Genomic DNA, 20,924 nt, shown 5'->3' with positions numbered 1-20,924 from the left:
CCAAATGCGGTAGTAGGGCAGTTGGTTCAGCTGGGTTTTCAAAAATTGAGAATGCCCATCATTTCAGTTCTAGGATCTGGGATTCGTCCTGTTGGAACTTGGAGGGTATCTATTTTCTCAATGAATTTGGAATAGATTAAGTCCTCAGGAGGAGAATAAGGCTCCTGTGGTCCCTCTGGGGGGGTCCAAGGGAAATCCGGTAGAAGAGTTAGATGAAACCATAGAAACCTGTGAAACAGGGCTCACTGGGTGGTGCTCGGGTTCTGAGCTGAGCTGTTGACTCCTGTAACAGGATCCGGTGAAGGGGGTGTTGAAGTGTGTGGAGAGACCACTGGTGGAACCTGTTTTCCTTGTTCCAGGTCTTGAAAAAATGAGAATAGCACTTCTGATATTTTTGACATTGCAGATGCTGCAAGAGTTCCTTGCGAAGAGATGTGTAATTTTTGCCTTTTGTGTGGAGGATAAATGGCATGTAGTGATGTATTCTCCTGTGAAGTGTTCCCATTGTAAATGTTGGAAGTTGCATGGGCTTGTTTTGGTATAGGTAGTGCTGATCCTGCTGAGAAGGAGCATGTACTGAGAGGAGAATGTTGTGAGGGAACTGATTCTGCATCAGAGAGAAGTTCCACTTCAATTTCCCAGCTAGATGCAGAGGAAGTAGGAGAATGTTCCAGATGCTTTCTCTTTGCTGTTCTTTTGGAAGGAGTATGTTCCAAAAAAGAAGGATGTATTTTGCTATAAGATTGCGTGAGTGAAGCATGCCCCATAGATATTTTCTTGGTGGCTGTTTCAAGTATTGATGAACGTTTTGAGTATACGACCTGTTTTGCACCATGCGTCAAAGAGGTGTCTGTCATCTTCTAACTGAGTGGTGTGCTTTATGGCGGCCCCCTGCTTCGTGATGGAGCATTGCGTCATAGCAATGTCCTGCTTTGAGGCGGCCTGCTTTGTATTGACGCTCTGCATGTGTGCCGGAGCATGCGTCATAGACGCTTGTTTTTTCGGCGCAGAAAGGTGGGGTTCGATTGGCTTTGATAGCCCCAAACTCTTTGATGCGTCTCCCTTTCTCGATTCTTTTCCAGAGCCCCGGTATGGATCGAGGGTAGTTGGGGCTTTTGAAACCCCAAGCTAGAGTGCGGCTTGGTTTTTCCCATTTCGGAAGGCCCGAGGGAGGAAGCCCATTTTGTATGGGCCTTACCTGTCTTCGCCGGTCCCGGCGAAGAATGGGCTGATGTTGGTGGGGCATAGGAGCCCATCTTCAGCCGCTCTATTTTCGCAGCTCGGTGGTGTTGGGCCCGAGGAGACATGCAGCCGCAGTCTCGACACGACTTTTGGTCGTGATCTGGGCCTAAACAGAGGTAGCAATAATTATGTCCGTCGGTAACGGACATAATTTTGCCACATTGACAATATTTAAATCCAGACGGCTTGGGAGCGATCTGGAATTGAAAAAGTTGAAAAAACGGCAGAAATCGCTGAAAAAAATATTCTGTGAGGAGAAAAATTGTGAGGAGAGAATAACCCGGCGTGCGATCGGCTCACGGAAAAAAATAAACTGAAGAGGAGAGGGAACCGCGTGGGAACACCACCGCGCAGACACACATAGTCAAAGCTCTGTTACTAGCTGAGGAGATTCCACCTACTTCGGATCGCGACGCTTCCCAGACAGCATGGCTAATTCAGCCCTGCTATTGACGGGAAAAAAACAATTTTGTGGACATTTTAGATGGTCCACTTGTTTTTTTGGGTTTTGTTTTGGGTTTTTTTATTCAGTAACAATACTGCAGTGCTTGAGGCTTTTCAAGCATCTTCTTCTGGGGTATCCTGTCTTACCAGCATCAAGCATGTTTCAAAAAGAGGAGAGTGAGCAGTGAAAAGGGGGTCAGAGCTTCGACTAATGCATTTAGTCACATGTTAGCAAGTCCAGAATACTAAGTAGGAGAATATTAAGCAGAAGGAAGAGACTAAGTCCAGTGTTCGCTACAGGCTCATAGCTGAATGGAAAGAACACCTATCAAACGCCAAGCACTAATGAGAAAACCAGCACAGACATTAAATATCCTTTAGATCACCTTGCCACTATACAACCACTGATGATCAAGTTAGTCTTACTATACCTGTAACACTGGGCTGTCCACGGTGAAAGCCTTGTACACAGCAGAGGCCTGGATCTTACTTCCTTTGCTCCAGATGGCCATGTTCCCAGTTACATACAGCTCTTCATCATATTCCACTTCCCCAAGATCACTGACACCTTTCCTCAAAAGCCAGCTTTCCTAAGGTAAAGCCAAAAAAAGAGGAGGTTAAGAAACACAATCTCTCATCTCCCAGGCTGAACACAAGAAAGCACATGGCTGTCTTCTACATAGCTAGCAGGATACTTGAATGTTGTTTCACTCACAGAAATTGCACTAAAATGCAGGTGGCTGGATAAATTAAAAAAAAAAAAAACCAACAAAAAACCTTACAAAGCTTTAAACATTAACTGGGAAAAATGGATTTCTTCCACCAACCACACAGGGAAAGGCCATCTATTATAAACAATACCTATTATTAAACACTTCCTCCCCCCACCTCACATACACACAAAGAAAGCCCTAAAATATTTTCAGTTCACCAAATATGAATTAATTTGACTGCCATGTTAGTCCACATGAAAAGACCTTTTTATTAGACTAACATTTGTGACTAGCTTTCAAGAATTAGGTCATTACAAACTGAGCAAAGAATGATACTGTAATCCAATCTACCAATCTTAGCTCTTTTTGCATTGACCTGATACAAGGAGGATAGCTTTAGAAAGCTAGTCAAACACAGAGGGGAGGAAAATTCTCAAAGGGAAAGGCACCTGGCATTTGCCTTCAGAGCCGAGAGGAAACTTTTTTGTTCTTCCTGTTGCAAGGGTTTTTGGTAAAAAAAAAAAAAAAGGGATGCCACAGTGCTGTGCTTAGGGCACTCATCTATTATTTACAGTTTCTAACACTTCACAAGCACATTGAAAATGCAGAGTTAAATCCTCACTGCCACTAAAGTGATCATGGGTGCCACTCACTGTGCCATGCCATGATTAGAAAGAGTACTTGTACATAATAACTATTGTATACAATAACTATTGTCCACAATGTATTTTAATGAACACTACAGAGGGAATAGCATCCCCTAACAGAGAGATCCTGTGAGCCTGTTCCTGGACCCAGTGTAACAGGAGACAGCACAGCAGCTACTGAGGACAAAACACCGTTACATACCCTTGAAAAGAAAAGTGAGATAGTATATGGTTAATTTTATGCCAGAAACCCTGCATTTAAATTTCTCTTGTCAAATCTTGCTGAATACGTTTAAATGGCAACTTTTGTCGTATAACTTCTAGAAAACCCTCAGCAAGGCAACCACTACTATTTTAGTATGGAAGGAAGGAAGATAAAATAAAAAAAAATCATACTGGCCATAAGTCACCCAGGATAGGTAAAGTGGCCCTTAGAATGTACAAGGCAGAGCAAGCACTCCCCGAAGCTTTCCAGTTTTTGAGTCCTAGGAGTGAAATGAAGATGTTCCAGGGTACAGTGATAGCGGTGACAGAACCCTGAGGTGTTCTGGATTCTCAGGCTTTGAAAGGCATGTCAATTGCATCAATTGAGCCGGCAATACCAGGGCATCCTTTGATGCACTAGCCGACTCCACGGATTGCCTTTGCTTTGGCACCAATGCATATTGGTTCTCCCAGTCTGCATCGCCCAGTGGGAAGAATGGAAAGGCCTGGAAGTTGACTGTGACGATATCAACAAAGCCTGGCTGCAGGAGGATTTACTCCTGCTCTGTTTGTTGGAGGCCTGCTAATATGGTAGCCTATGAGCATTGCAAGCATGGGAAAAATCACGCAACGGGCCTGACAATCTGTCTGGTTACAATCGGGTCCCAGGCAAATGTAACATCGCTCATGGCCATGAGGGACAAGATTTGACCACATATACAAGCATTGAAGCAGCTGATGGGCTACTGAAAGCAGTTGAGAAAGGAGACAAAAAATTTTGAGAAAAGGTTAAGGAGTCTTCCATGCAGAGGCTCAGACAAAAATAGATTTAGGGGACTCCTGAGGCACCGTCCATGTGGGAACTACTCCACATGCTCAGTAGCGCTCAAAGCTCTACTAGCTTGGAGAGACAAGTCCATATAGTGCTGCTGGATGACATCGTCCACAGATCATGGCTAATTCAGCCTGCTTATTGACCAAAAAATAAAATTAAAAAGAAGAGAAAACCAATATAGTTCTCCAAAGAGGTGGATGAAAAATAAGAGGCAAAAAAAAAATCAGCATTCAAAAAGTACAAAGGAAGGCAAAAACAGGAATGGAAGAATATCCGGTGAACTAGAAAGAGATGAGGAAGGAAATCAGAAAGTCAAAAGCAATCCTCTATTGCTAAAGAAGTAAAGCAAGGCAACAAAATATTTTTCAGATATATTTCAGAGAAAGGCCAGAGGATGAATTGTAACACTAAAAAATGAGGAGCAATGAGTGGTGGGAGACAAAGAAAATATTATTAAATACTTCAATTCAGTGTTTACTAAAGAAGACCTAGAAAGGGGACCAATGCAGGTTGGCAAGATAGGTGTGGAGTAGACACCACCCCATTTACAGAAAATAGTGTTTAGGTGGACCTGGCAAATAAAGTGGACAAGGCCATGGGACAGGATGAAATACATACCAGGATACTAAGGATGCTCAGAGAGATGCTAGAGGATCAACTGAAGGGCCTGTTCAATAGATCCTTGGAGACGGGAGTGGTGCAGGTACTTTACTTGGATTTTAGCAATGCTTTAGATATGATTCCACACAGGAAGCTCATGAATAAAATGAACAGCCTGGGAGTTTATCCCAAGTAGGTGCAATGGATTAGAAACTAGATGACTCGGACAACAGCGGGTAGTAAATGGAAGTCACTGACGAGAAGGATGATTAGTGGAGTGCTTCAGGGACTGGATATGGTGTCAGGTCTGTTCGATATCTTTGTGAGTGATATTGCACAGGATGGAAGTTTGTTTACAGAGGACACTAAACTCTGAAAGAGTGGGCACCCCTGAAGGAGTAAATAAGATGAGAAGTGATCTAAAAAAGCCTGAGGAATGGTCAAATGTTTGACAGTTAATACTCAGCGAAGAAGAGGAGGCATGAATTTGGGGGTGCCAAAATCCAAAAAGAACTGTACTTGATTTGTGTAAGGGGTGGGGGGGGGGGGGCCACGAGATACTCGTGCACAGACTGGAATAGAGACCTTGGGGTGACAGTGTTTAATCATGTAAAAGGTAAATATTACTTGTATGTGTGCTAAGTCTTTGTACATTTTTTTTTAACTCTCTATACATTGGCATACCATTAGCTTACTGCACTGGGAGTTAAATCTTTTTGACACACACGTTCTACTCGTCTCTTATTACACTGGCCCCAGAATTTGCAAATAAGAAATGCTCTTTTAAGAGCTAGACCAGCATACAAGGAACAATTTGCAAAAGCACAGAGCAAGAAATGTAGAGATTACTTACCTGATAATCTCGTTTTCCTTAGTGTATGCAGATGGACTCAAAACAAGTGGGTATAGTGTGCTCGTGCTAGCAGTTAGAGACGGATCTGACGTCAGCACGGGTACATATACCCCCACAGGAAGTGTAGCAATTCAGTAATCTTCCTTGGAAATGCTGTAGCTGACCGAGCGATTAAATGAACAGGTTTACCCTGACCGATTGATAGTAGCTGGAGACGGCCAGTGTTCTCAACCGGAAGGCGTAGACACCCGGCAGGGTGGATGGCCTATTATAAGAAAACATGGCTTACCGTGAGTCGGTGAATCCCCATGAATGCCAGCAGCCGGGCGGGATGCTGAGTTCATCTGCATACACTAAGGAAAACGAGATTATCAGGTAAGTAATCTCTACATTTCCTAGCGTGTAGCAGATGGACTCAAAACAAGTGGGATGTACAAAAGCTACTCCCGGACTGGGCGGGAGGCTGCCCAAGGACCGTTTAGGATTGCCCTCGCGAATGCTGTGTCCTCCCTGGCCTGGACATCCAGATGGTAGAATCTGGAGAAGGTATGGAGGGAGGACCACGTCGCCGCTTTACATATCTCTGCAGGCGACAGCATCCTAGTTTCTGCCCAAGAGGCTGCTTGCGCTCTGGTAGAGCGAGCCTTGACCCGTAGAGGCGGTGGTCTCCCTGCTTCTACGTAGGCTGCCTTAATAACTTCTTTGATCCAGCGGGCGATGGTTGCCCGTGAGGCTGCTTACCCTTGCTTCTTCCCGCTGTGTAGGACGAACAGGTGGTCCATCTTTCGTACTGCTTCTGACATTTCCAGGTATCTGGACAGCAGCCTGCCGATGTCGAGATGGTGCAGTATTCGACCTTCTTCCGACTTCTTCAAACCTTCCGTGGTTGGCAAGGATATGGTTTGGTTGAGGTGAAAGTGTGAGACTACTTTGGGTAAGAAGGAAGGAACCGTGCGAAGATGGATAGCCTCTGGAGTGATGCTGAGAAACGGATCATGGCAGGACAGTGCTTGTAGCTCTGAAATGCGGCGTGCTGAGCAGACAGCCAGCAGGAACACCATCTTCAAGGTTAACACACAGAGAGACAGGCCTCGAAGGGGTCTGAAGGCGGATCCCGCTAGGAATTCCAACACTAGGTTGAACTTCCACAGGGGCACTGGCCACTTCAGTGGCTGACGAACGTGTTTGACTCCTTTCAGGAAACGTGAGACATCTGGGTGTTTGGCAATGGTGTTGCCGTCACTCCTGGGACCGTAACAAGACAGCGCTGCCACCTGAACCTTGATGGAGCTGAGGGACAGACCCGTCCGAAGTCCTTCTTGCAGGAAATCCAAAATGATAGGGATTTTAGCGGCATGTGGATTGGTGCTGTGAGTGTCGCACCAGGCTTCAAAAACTCTCCAGACCCTTATATATGTGAGTGATGTGGAGAACTTGCATGCTCGGAGAAGTGTATCTATTACTGGATCCGAGTATCCCCTTTTCTTCAGTCTAGCCCTCTCAATGGCCAGACCGTAAGAGAGATTTGAGCTGGATCCTTGTGTAGGATGGGACCTTGCCGCAGCAGGTCCCTGTGTGGAGGCAGGGGTAGAGGATTCCCCGCCAATAATCTTCTCATGTCGGCGTACCAGGGTCTTCTTGGCCAATCCGGGGCCACTAGAAGAACTAGGCCTCTGTGCCGCCGAATCTTGTGTAGAATGGCGCCCAGCAGGGGCCATGGAGGAAAGGCATATAGCAGGATCCCCTGAGGCCATGGCTGTACCAGGGCATCGATCCCCTGGGATAGCGGATCCCGCCTGCGGCTGAAATATCTGGGTACTTGAGCGTTGGACCTGTCTGCTAATAGGTCCATGCCCGGCGTCCCCCACTGATCCACAATCATCTGGAAAGCTGTGGGCGACAGCTGCCATTCCCCTGGATTTAGGCTCTCTCTGCTGAGGAAGTCTGCCGTGGTGTTGTCCTTCCCGGTGATGTGAACGGCGGAGATGTCCTGGAGATTCGCTTGCGCCCAAGTCATCAGGGGGGCTATTTCTAGGGATACCTGTTGGCGTCTGGTTCCGCCCTGTCTGTTGATGTATTCCACCGTGGTGGCGTTGTCCGACATCACTCTGACCGCTCTGTTGCGAAGTCTGTGGGCAAATCGCAGGCACGCTAGCCTGACTGCCCGTGCCTCTAGTCGGTTGATGTTCCACCTTGACTCTTCTCTGTTCCACCGCCCTTGGGCGGTGAGTTCTTCACAGTGTGCTCCCCATCCGTTCAGGCTGGCATCTGTAGTGAGCAGGGTCCAGGTTGGGGAGGACATTCTCGACCCCCGGCTCATGTGGCCGGGCTGCAACCACCACCGTATTTGATTCCGCACTCTGGCTGGTAGAGGTAGGTGTGTGGTGTAGTTCTGTGATCGTGGGCTCCACCGAGATAGGAGGGCGCGTTGTAATGGTCTCATATGAGCTCGCGCCCATGGTATTACTTCCAGAGTGGATGCCATAAGGCCGAGGACCTGTAGGTAATCCCAAGCTGTGGGCCGGGTGGCGCTCAGCAGGGCCTGCAGAACCTTCCGGAGCTTTGATCTTCTCTTGGAGGTCAAGCTGACCTTGTCTTCCTGGGTGTCAAATCGGACCCCTAGGTATTCCAGCGACTGAGAAGGCTGTAGGGTACTCTTGTTCAAGTTTACTACCCATCCAATGCTTTCCAGAAGAGCAATAACTCTGTTGGTTGCCTGGTGGCTCTCCTCCGGTGACTTTGCCCTGATCAGCCAATCATCCAGGTAGGGATGGACGAGGATGGATGAGGATTCCTTCCTGAGTGCCGCCGCCACTACTACTATTACCTTGGTAAAGATCCGCGGCGGCTAAGCCGAAGGGTAAAGCTCGGAACTGGAAATGCTGATTCAGGACTTTGAAGCGTAAATAGCGCTGGTGATCCCGATGGATTGGGATATGCAAGTAGGCTTCCGACAGATCTAGGGAGGTGAGAAACTCCCCTGGCTGTACCGCATTCTTGACAGACCGCAGAGTTTCCATGCGAAAGCTGGGGACCCGTAGGTGTCGGTTGACTGACTTGAGGTCCAGGACGGGCCTGAAAGTGCCCTCCTTCTTGGGTACTATGAAATAAATGGAATAATGCCCAGAATTTATCTCCCCTGCAGGCACTGGGATTATGGCTTTTAGGGCCAGGAGCCTCTGCAAGGTAACTTCTAATGCCGTCTTCTTGAGAGGTGAACAAGGAGATTCCACAACTTGGCCGGCGGAAGCCAAAGAAAATCCAGGTAATATCCTTCTCGGATGATGGCGAGGACCCACTGGTCCGAAGTGACCCGAACTCGTCTCGCTCGGGGGCCAAGTCCACGCCGGGACCGAGGCTGCCTCTATGCCGCGCCCGAGCCCTTCTCACTCGGGGGCTAGGTCCCTGCCGCGAGTCGGCCACCGGACCAAGGCTCCTACCTCCGAGGGACCACGGAAATCAGCTCGGGAAACTCAACTGGGGGAGGGAGCGACTGGTATCACCGGAGGAGTGCGGGGCTCGTCTTCAGTAGGTTTCTTCTAGGAATTTAGTCGTTAGAATTTGGAGACACGCTCAGCGAGCGTGAGGTAGCTCCAAACTGCTTTGGAGACGGAAATTACTGAATTGCTACACTTCCTGTGGGGGGTATATGTACCCGTGCTGACGTCAGATCCGTCTCCAACTGCTAGCACGAGCACACTATACCCACTTGTTTTGAGTCCATCTGCTACACGCTAGGAAAGTGTTATTTCAGCAATCATACAATGATCAAAACCTGAAACAGAACAGCTAATGATAGGTGAACTTAAAACTAAAAATGAGGTACAGTGAGCTACAGATAAAATGATTCACAACAAGTAGGAATAAAAAAAATAGTAAAACAAACAAATGCAAATTATGTAGCACAAAACTGGAAATGGTTACATGTCTCACTGCTGGCTGTGATGTGCTGATGTGATGTTAAGAGTACACAAGATGGCATAGTTCACCCACTGGAAAATGTGTAAATGCTAGTTTCTATACTGTCTCCCAGAAATAGTCGCTCAAAGCAGTCTATAGATTATAACAAAGGGAAAGGCATGTAAAGGCATGGCTAAGGGAACACTTGCCAAAATAAATTTGTAAAAGGGTTGTGTGTGACTATGGCATGTGACTGTTGGGGGCAAATGCAGGGTGTGGGTGATGGAAATGTGTGTTTGGGAATATGGGAGGGATATAGGGTTTTGATTAGCGTAGCAGCATCTAGAGCAATGGTTCTCAACCTTTTTTCTGTTGGGACACACCTGACAGATGGTTCTCACATGCATGACACACTGAACACATGACCATTATAGGGCTAAATGTAAAAGTACAGTTTGCATCCACAGGAACCCCCCTGACCTACAATTATGGATGTAAAGCAGAATTATGACATTCCCTGTACAACTCACCGTACAAAAAAGATATTCTAGTTCTAGTGTCATCACCTGCCAAAAGTCCCTGGAGGTCCAGCGGGGGTCCAGGAGCGGGACCCCCATTAGACCACCAGGGACTTTTGGCAGGTCTTGGGGGGGGGTCAGGAGGGTGGGGGGTTGTAGTAAATTAATTTTGGAGGTCTTGGGGGGCATCAGGAGGGTGGGGGATTTTGTTAGATTTTTACTTTTTTATTAAAAAGATTTGTCTGAGAGCCAGATGCAGCCATCAAAAGAGCCACATCTGGCTCGCGAGCCATAGGTTCCCAACCCCTGATTTATTCCATCCAAGAACTTTATCTCTCTAGCGTGTCCCAATGATACATTTACCCAGTCAATATTGGAGTAATTGAAATCTCCCATTATTACTGCACTACCAATTTGGTTAGCTTCCCTAATTTCTCTTAGCATTTCACTGTCCGTCTCACCATCTTGACCAGGTGGACGGTAGTATACGCTTATCACTATAGTCTTCCCCGACATACAGGGGATTTCTACCCATAAAGATTCAATTTTGCATTTAGTCTCATGCAGGATGTTTATCCTGTTGGACTCTATGCCATCCTGGACATAAAGCGTCACACTGCCTCCCAGGTGCTCCTCTCTGTCATTGCGATGTAATTTGTACCCTGGTATAGCACTGTCCCATTGGTTATCCTCCTTCCACCATGTCTCTGAGATGCCAATTAAGTCTGTTATCATTCACTGCTGTACATTCTAATTCTCCCATCTTACTTTGTAGACTTCTGGCATTAGCATACAAATATTTCAAAGGTTTTTTTTGTTTGTATTTTCATTCTGCTTTTTAATTGATAGGGATAAGTTAGAATTTTTTTAGCTACAGGCACTTGGACTACTTTTCTTATTATTGGAGCCTCACTGTCGGGATGCCCTAATTCTAATGCATCATTAGTATCCTTTGAAGATACCTCTCTCCGAACCATGCGCTGCTGAGCGACTGTTGGCTTTCCCCTTTGCTCTAGTTTAAAAGCTGCTCTATCTCCTTTTTAAAGGTTAGTGCCAGCAGTCTGGTTCCACCCTGGTTAAGGTGGAGCCCATCCCTTCAGAAGACTCCCCAGTTCCTAACAAAACTGAATCCCTCTTCCTTGCACCATAGTCTCATCCATGCATTGAGACTCCGGAGCTCTTTCTGCCTCTGGTGACCTGCGCGTGGAACAGGGAGCATTTCAGAGAATGCTACCCTGGAGGTTCTGGATTTAAGCTTTCTACATAAGAGCCTAAATTTGGCTTCCAGAACCTCCCTCCCACATTTTCCTATGTTGTTGGTGCCCACATGTACCACGACAGCCGGCTCCTCCCCAGCACTGTCTAAAATCCTATTTAGGTGACGCGTGAGGTCCGCCACCTTCGCATCAGGTAGGCATGTTACCAGGCGATCCTCATGCCCACCAGCCACCCAGCTATCTACATTCCTAATAATCGAATCACCAACTAGGTGCTCTCTCTCTATCTCTCTCTCTCTCCTAGTCGAATGCTCTGGGAGCCTCAATTCATCTAAATAAGCCTTGCGGGAGACATCACACAAGGTGATAAAACCTTACTGCCCAGTCACAGCAGCCTAACACAATTCAAAAAGGTGTTGTTAAAATCAGCATTAAGTCTGTGTGATAACTCTTTGCAGCCAAGCAAACCCAGCCCATTTCCCACTCCTATTTTGCAGTCAAAAAAGCAAACAGAATGTTGGGAATTATTAGAAAGGGAATGGTGAATACAACGGAAAATGTTATAATGCCTCTGTATTGCTCCATGGTGAGACCGCACCTTGAATACTGTGTACAATTCTGGTCGCCGCATCTCAAAAAAGATATAATTGCGATGGAGAAGGTACAGAGAAGGGCAACCAAAATGATAAGGGGAATGGAACAGCTCCCTTATGAGGAAAGACTAAAGAGGTTAGGACTTTTCAGCTTGGAGAAGAGACAGCTGAGGGGGGATATGATAGAGATGTTTAAAATTATGAGAGGTCTAGAACGGGTAGATGTGAATCGGTTATTTACTCTTTCAGATAGAAGAAAGACTAGGGGGCACTCCATGAAGTTAACATTGGGCACATTTAAAACTAATCGTAGAAAGTTCTTTTTTACTCAACGCACAATTAAACTCTGGAATTTGTTGCCAGAGGATGTGGTTAGTGCAGTTAGTGTAGCTGTGTTTAAAAAAGGATTGGATAAGTTCTTGGAGGAGAAGTCCATTACCTGCTATTAATTAAGTTGACTTAGAAAATAGCCACTGCTATTAATTGCATCAGTAGCATAGGATCTTCTTAGTGTTTGGGTAATTGCCAGGTTCTTATGGCCTGGAATGGCCACTGTTGGAAACAGGATGCTGGGCTTGATGGACCCTTGGTCTGACCCAGTATGGCATTTTCTTATGTTCTTATGTTCTTAACTACGACGGCCGACCTAAACCTTCCCTCCTGGGCAGTAGGCCTTGGGGGGAGATCCTGGAGCAAGGACCTGGAAAGCAGGTCCTTGCTACAGGATCCTTTCCTGCTGCACCCGGTTGATGCCCTCCAATCATGAGACCTTCTTCCTCCAAGGCAGCACCAGGGCTGCCATTCTGAAGTTGGGACTTGGCTACTGTGTCCCTGAAGATCTCATCTATATACCTCTCTGTCTGCCTCAGCTCCTCCAGGTCTGCCACTCTAGCCTCCAGAGATCGGACTCGTTCTCTGAGAGCCAGGAGCTCTTTGCATCGCATCACCTTCTCTTCCCTTTTCTCTCCCTACTCCCCCCATGCATCATCACCATCACATTCCCCTCCTTGCACTCTCCTGCCACTCCTTCTCTATCACCTTCTCTCTCCTACCCTCTAATTCCACCACCCCTTCCACCATCTTCTCTTTCCGACCCTTCCTTGGCATCAGCATGTTCTCTTTCCTTCCGTCTCTCTGCCCACCCCTATCCCATCACCTTCCCCTCCCTCTCCAACACCCCCAGCTTCCTCACAAATTTGGCTGCCCCTTCCAGCAGCACTTACCTGGTGATGCTTCTTTGGCCAGCAGGACCCAGTGTAGTTTCAATTGTAGAGGAGAGCAAGCAGAGGGGAAACCAGAAGCAGCAGCAGCAGCAGCAGATAAGCGCTGCTCTCTGACTCCCCTCGCTGGCAGGAGGTTATCCTGCAGGCCAGCTATTGTAGGAGAAAGAGAAACTGAAGATTCCCACAACATACTACCATGTTTCTCCAACAATAAACCCTACCCTGAAAATAAGCCCTAGGAGGAATAACCTAGTGGTTAGAGCAGTGGGCTACGAACCAGGAGACCAATGTTCATCCCGCTGTTGCTTCTTGTGACCTTGGGCAAGTCACTTTACCCTCCAATGCCTCAGGTACAAACTTACAGGTCGATACAGTTATGCCGCGTTAGAAAGAGTGCGGCAGTGCCAGGCGCACCCTCGTTCCCCGCACGCACAGTTCTCTTCACCTACCACTCGATACTCTCTTCAAATTGCATGCAAATGCATGCCGCGTCTGCGAAGCGTTAGGCGAAGGTTAGGCCCGCGCAACCCATTTTACTGTATAGAGCGCCTATACAGTATCCTGGGTGCGCGGGCCTAACGCTTCACGGCCATGCTGGTATCTGTCATTTCAAATGTCATTTCAAATGACATTTGAAATGACAGGTCCCAGGAAGTGGACAGTTATGTTCTCCGATGCTCGGCAAACTTTCCCCCAGCCCCCGCTCACCTGCCCTGGCCGCGTCCGGTCTCCGGTGCAGCCCCAGTCCTGTCCCCTCCTCCCGAAGCAAAAAAACAAAACCGAAAAAGTAGCAAGAGAGCGAGGGGAGAGACGGGCAATCCTAGGCTCGGGCCTGCTAGTCCCTTCTCCTCTCCTCCCGAAGCAGGGCGCGAAAAGCAGCCTTGCTCCGGGAAAAGGGGGGGGGCAGTTTAAAGCGACGAAGCGACTTACTTTTGCAGCCCCCCCCCTCCGGACATTGGCGACGACCGCGGCTCCAGCCTCCAGCTGTCAGACAGACGCATCGCACGTGGGAAAGCGGCCCCTATGCGTGCAATTGGCTGCTCAAGACGTGACGTCACATGCTGTGATGTCACAGTATCGGAGGGAATAGCTAATTCGTTCATTAAAAAGCTAATTCATTCATTTACATATCATTTACATGCTGCGTGCGGGAAAGGTTACGGGTCGGTTTCAAGAAACGCTAAGGACGCGTGAAACTGGAGACTGTATCGCAGGATCGCCTTACGCGTCCCAATTGTGCGCCCACAGCGAGTTAATCTCCAACCGCACCTTACAGTATCGAGCTGTTAGATTGTAAGCCCTCTGGGGATAGGGAAATACCTACAGTACCTGAATGTAAACCGATGTGATATCTCAGATCAAATGTCGGTATATAAAAAATAAATAAATAAATGTACTTCGTTGCAACCCTCCCGACCCCCCCCCCCCCCAAAAAAAAAAACAACTTGCCGAAACTCCCTGGTGGTCCAGTGGGGGTCCCAGGAGCAATCTCCCGCTCTCGGGCCGTCGGCTGCCAGCAATCAAAATGGCGCCGATTCGGATCACCAGGGAATTTCGGCAAGTTGGGGGGTTTTCTTTTGGGGGGGGGTCAGGAGGGTTGCAGTGAAGTACATCTGGAGGGTTGGGGTGGGTTTGGGGGTTTTTGTTTGGTTGTTTGTTTTTTTTTTACTGTACAAACCCGGTTTTAATTAATCAAATTGGAAGGGTTGGGGCGGGTTTCAGGTATCATTTCGGGGGGCAGCCAAAATAAAATTGGCCCGAACTGTGGGAAAACAAGATTTCCCGCAGCGGGCTGATAATGAAGACCGAACCGAAAGGTTCGGCCGAAAATTGAATCTGATTGGTGAATGAGAGAGGAGGCGGGCTTAGCCTTGTCCTCATTCACCAATCATGGAAAAAAAAAATAAGACATCCCCGAAAATAAGCCCTAACCTGTTTTTCGGAGCAAAAATTAAAATATAAGACCTGTCTTATTATTGAAGAAACACAGTAGTGTGCTGGAGCACATCGGTTGTGAAATGCCGAAATAGAATGACTGTTAGCCATTTGTGCCCTCTGAAATACTGCACCGTACACACACAGTATGGTTTTTCCTTCAGAAAGCCACTGCTGCAGTAGCTACATGGAACCAAAACAAAGCATCACTATTACCTTCTGCTTGTCATGGATTGTGAATTCCTGCAGGGATCCAACCAAGCCAGCAGCTCCATCGGAAGACCACAGCTCAGATGCCGGCTGCAGCTGCCGGAGCTGAAGGTTCAGGGCATTAGGGTGGTGTCTGCTGTGCTCACGGCCAAAAGGAACAAACTCCTGCAAATCCCCTGCTGCGATCATTGTTACCTTCTCTTCACAGATGTTCGACATGGGGTCCCAATATCCACATTATTTCTGCAACAAAATATAACACAGATCATTGAGACGGCCATGACTAAGGACGAAATGAGCCAATGAAGGTACTGAAAACATCTTGAAACTATTCACACTTTAGTCCATAGAAGCAAGAGGTCATCATAATGTTAACACTATCTTCCACTATATTCCAAATAATATTTACAGAGCCCAAGATTACTGTTTTGTTTTTATTTCAAGTCCATCAAAATTTTCCAGCAAGCACTTTAGCATATCTGATTAGGAAGAGGACCATCCATGTATGTCTTCCACAACACAAAGAATTCAGACTGCCACTAAAAACAGGTCCCATCACTGTAACAGCAGCTTTGTAGCTTCCCACTAAGGGCCTGATTCATCAAGATATCTTCCCATAGACAGAATGAGAGAAAAGTCTTAACAAAAATCACGCCTTAAAACCTGAAGTGTGTTAGAGTGCCTCATATTAAGATACATCCTCTTGCTTCTTTCACACATCCCATAGTTATCACATAAGGGATACCTCCAGCCTCATCGTTTTAAAAGAAAGAACCTTCTGTTTAGAAGCTTACTGTAAAGGCTGACAAAATGAAAATGGCAGACCACTGTTCACAACTATGGTACAGTCACAAAGATATACAAATTAAAGCAACATAATCGGCCCATGCTACAAAGAGTCCCTAAATCTTTATCCTTTCATTTGTATTTTCCTGTTTATGAATTATATACATCTACTAAATAAAATTTGTAAATCCATACTGCCACAGCACCATCATCCTAATCAAAAGGTCAACAACTGCACTCTAGTACATTATGGCACTTTAAAAAAAAAATCACATTTTCACAAAGACTGGATTTTTACAGTCATTTGATTTTGATTAGGTGGCAGCAAAGAGCAAGACAAATTATCTTCTAGAGCAGGGGTTCTCAACTCCAAAGATTTCAGAGTAATGAAAAAAATGTAAGCACACACAGTTCATGGTCAAAGCACACACAAATATACATGATGATTATTTACTATGAATATCTTGTAAGCCAGGCCTTTCTGTGGATCTCCAGGACCAGAGTTGAGTCTCCCCCTTTTAGAAAGTTTCAAGCTCATTTTGCTAACACTGTAAACTGTACTCTCCATAGAAAGCCTTTACATGTGGGTAATGTCAGACTCTCTCTCCTAGCTAATAGAGCTTTCAGTTCTCCTGAGCGTGCATGGGAGTTCCCATGCGGCTGTTGCCTCATGAGTCAACACTCTTATTCCAAAGCTAAGAACTAACCAGGCAGTTGCCCTTCCAGGGAGGTAGGTGAATATTCCATGACAATAGATCCTACTATTAATAGAAAACACCATTTATGGTAAGCAAACTTGCTTTTTCCATTGATAAGCACGCTGAATTAGCTATTACATGTGGGGAATCGCAGCAGAGCAACCCAGCCACCCACTGTGGAAAGTTGACCACCAGAGAGCTGGGTACGCAAACTGTTTATCCAAATATACTGACAGTTATTCAAAAAATGTCTAGACAGCTAAGGGCCATCCACGGATGCAGCCATGGCTGTAAGATAATGAGCTTTCCTGGAGTCTGATCTATAATCCTGTCACCTGTTAGCAGTGCATAATTCAGTCTGCTAGGAAAAGGGATGATATACAGCTAACCACTATTTTAACTGATGCAGTTTGCTTGCACCAGTTAGCTGCCAAGCTCATCGATGCAACTGATTTTACCATAGTAAGCCACAACTCTTTTGTAAACGAAGGTATGAAGGACATTTCCCTTTCTTGTTGTGTTTTCCCTCAGCAAGAACATAATTAACTCAATGGGCAGAGTAATACGAAAGGCTGACACTACGCTTAACCCAAATTGTGGGTGGGCACGAAGCACCACCCAATCATAGGAGAATATCCTATAAAGAGAGCAATGAATTAAAGTCAAAGTTCGGTGCCTCTTCTGATTGAAGCAGCTACTACAAGAAAGAATACATTCCAGGGTAGAAACTAGAGTAATAATTACTGTCACAACTGAGAAGGCCATGCCCTTAATAGGCAATTTTATAATTTGATGCAGAGGTGCTCCCCTAATTATACCTCCACGGTAGTAGGAAGAGTCACACCTGCGGCACTGCTCACATCAACACAAGAAGTGATCTGCGTCGAAAGTGAAGTGCGTCAACAGCACCTCACTTCGCCCCTGAGTGCTTCGACAGCACCTCACAGGGCCTTGCATCAGCACACCATGGTGCATCAGAAGTGCTGCACCAACACATGAGCATACTCACTGCTCAGGTTACACCAGTGCATTTATCCATCTGCTGCTTCTCTGCATCAGCTTATCTGTTCCTTGGCAATACCAGTATATCCAAACATCAGCTGCAGCAGTGCACAGGCTGCATCAGCAAATCAATGCCCAAATTTCTCTGCATCGACAATGCTGCTCTCATTGTTCCAGCACTGCCGCTGTAAGCGGCGGGGTAAATCTTACAAAGCCTGATGCTTCAATGAATCCAGAGAATCTGGAGTTGGAAACCAGCAGTTCTCCACAGAGCTTTGCAGCCCCCGGCGAGAAACAAGGCCTGGGATGGTAACCCAAAGCCCTCAGGTTGCGGTATCCCAGAAAGCGCACTTTGCTCAATACAAATTTAAGGGAAGGAGCAGCAGTGGTTACTTTTTCCTACTTGATTTTTACAATATCTAGCACTCAAAAGTGCTGTTTGGGGGACTAGGTTTTCTAAGGAGAAAATTATCAGCCTCGCTAGTTTTCTTTTTTTCTTCTGTTTTCTTTTTTTTTTTTTTTTAAATAGCACAAGTAGTGGCATTAATTGCTAAGACAGCAAGGATAAATAAGAGAAAATAGTAAAACAGAAAGAGATACACGTCCGTGCTAGTGCTCAGACAAAAAAAAAAGACTGAGGTGATTCAAGAGACAACGGCTGTGAGGGAACTCCCGCCTATATTCAGTAGAGCTGCAACCAGATGACATCACCCATGTATATTGGTTAATCTAGCCTGCTTATCAATGGAAAATTATTCCTCACCTTTCAATGAAAAAAAAGAGTCATAGCTAACCCAATAGCTTTGAAATGCAACCCTTAGATTAAACTCTCCATAATAGAAGTGTAATATTACAATGATGTAGCAAACATTTCAATACTAAAAATTCTGCTAAAACATCCAAATAGCACAATTTTTCCTGAAACTGTACAATTAGTGCAATAATAAATCAATTGATAAGAGGTATTTTTAATAAATGGCAACCCACAGAGTTGTAACAGTCCTCTAGAATGTTGCCCAAATTAATTTGCTCCCTAAGTATGCATGAAAGCAGCTATATTTAGATTCCTTTCACAAATTACATTATTTGATCTGTCACTTGATTGGTTCATAGGGTAGGGTGTGTGAATATATTAATTGTGACATCAGACCAATAATATTGCTCCTCCTAATAGCATTCAGCCCATAGCTAAAATCCTGAGGCAAAAATCAAACCGCTTACCAATAGATACTGCACTTTACTAGGTACCCATCACACAGGCCGATAGTTTACCTGCCACTGGACACGCATTTTCCCTTACCCCTTATTCAGTAAGGGGCGGAAAACGGGCATCAAACCCGCCGAACCTAATAGCGCCCTCAACATGCAAATGCATGTTGATAGCCCTATTAGATATCCGCACGTGATTCAGAAAGTAAAATGTGCAGCCAAGCCGCACATTTTACTTCCGGCACCGGGAAAATGCACAGAAAAGCAGTAAAAACTACTTTTCTGTGCACCCTCCGACTTAATATCATGGCGATATTAAGTCGGAGGTCCTGAAGAGTAAAAAAAAAAAATTTAAAAAAAAATTGGAAGTCGGCCGGCAGCTGTCGGGTCGAAAACCGGCCGCTCAATTTTGCTGGCGTCCGGTTTCCGAGCTCGTGGCTGTCAGCGGGCTCAAGAACCGATGCCGGAAAAATTGAGCGTCGGCTGTCAAACCCACTGACAGCCGCCTCTCCTGTCAAAAAGGAGGCGCTAGGGACGCACTAATGTCCCTAGCGCCTCCTTTTGCCCGTTTCTACCGCCGGGCCTCATTTAAATATTGTATCGTGCGGACAGGCCTGTGCGCGCGCCGGGAGAGCGGGCATTCGCCCACGCTCCCGCGGACTTTACTGAATCGGCCTGACAGTTAGCCAGCCTCTGTACCTGAGACATCCAGCTCCTGATCTGAAGATGTCTCCTTCCACCCTCATTACAAGAATCTTGGATATTAACTTGCCCTCATTTCCTACCTCCTCTTCTCTTTACTTAAACTGTACAAACTGGTAGTTAACATACCACCAACATAGCCAACTAAGGGGCTGATGCAATAAGGAGCACACAATTTTACCCGCAGTTGTGCGGAAGAACTATAGAGCACGAAAAATGAGCATGCTAAACTGCATCGTGCTTTCCACTCCTGCATGAAAATCCTATTCAAATTAGGGCATTAGCTATTACCCCCACCCTCCACAGAGAGGTGCACTGGCTTAACTCATGTTTTTTTAGCACAGGAAATTTTACTCCTGGTCAGAGGTGCAGTAAAGTTTCCAGTGCTAGCATTATTCAAAGGGCAGAAGCAGGAGTTCCGGCGCCAGGACCTATATTAAGGATTTATGCACAGAAAACATGCTTTGCATTGACAATGCATGATTTATGTGCACAAAAAGCACACAAATCATTTTTGTACATGAACCATGTTTTATGCACAAAATGTTCATGTTGGGCACCATGTATCATAGCTGAAAGACTCCCTCTCTTCCCCAAGTTTAAAATGTGCATGCATCCAGTGCTGTATCCACATTTTAACTCAGATTTGTGAATGCATTTCCCAGTCCACACACTTTAACTCCCAATGCATCAGCATACCATTAACTTACTACATCAGGAGTTAAAAAAAATTGTATCCTGTGTGTTAAAATGTGCATTGAAACTCAGCACAATTTTAATCCACTTTATTACATCAGCCCCTTAATTAGCAAAATCTATATTGTTATCCCTTGTGCCTTCCTTTAGGTAATCTATGAAGACTACTTCAAAACACTCATTACCCTCTACTTTTATAATGTAAACTTAACTTCAGCTGTCATCTGTGAATACAGTTATATCTGTATATGTTAACAGCCATCAACTGAGCTTATAGTCACAAATTGTGATTGTAAACAATAACCATTACATACGTATAACACTGCAAATTCAGCCTTATTATATATGCTTAACATTGTAAATGTAGCCTTAGCCTGCTGTAACACACTTTGAACTATTTCTGGAAAAGCAAGAAATAAATGACGATGGAAAAGATTCAAGCAAGCGATTATAAATTATAATTGGTCCTATGGCAACCTGTGGGGCTGCAATAAAATTACAAAGGAGCTATGTATAAGATTACCAACTCACCCAACAGTTTGATCGTCCTGATTTTGACCCATTGTATGTATGAAGTAGTAACAGTCTTACCTTTCTTAGAAAAATGATAATACGACTTCATGCATTCAATCGAGCAAAACTAGGCCTCGATTAACCTTTGCTGTTTGACCCGGGTGAAGTGACAACCCTAAAATGT

Source organism: Rhinatrema bivittatum, chromosome 3 (assembly GCF_901001135.1).
Source record: "Rhinatrema bivittatum chromosome 3, aRhiBiv1.1, whole genome shotgun sequence".
Lineage (NCBI taxonomy): Eukaryota > Metazoa > Chordata > Amphibia > Gymnophiona > Rhinatrematidae > Rhinatrema > Rhinatrema bivittatum.
This window is presented reverse-complemented; position numbering follows the sequence as displayed.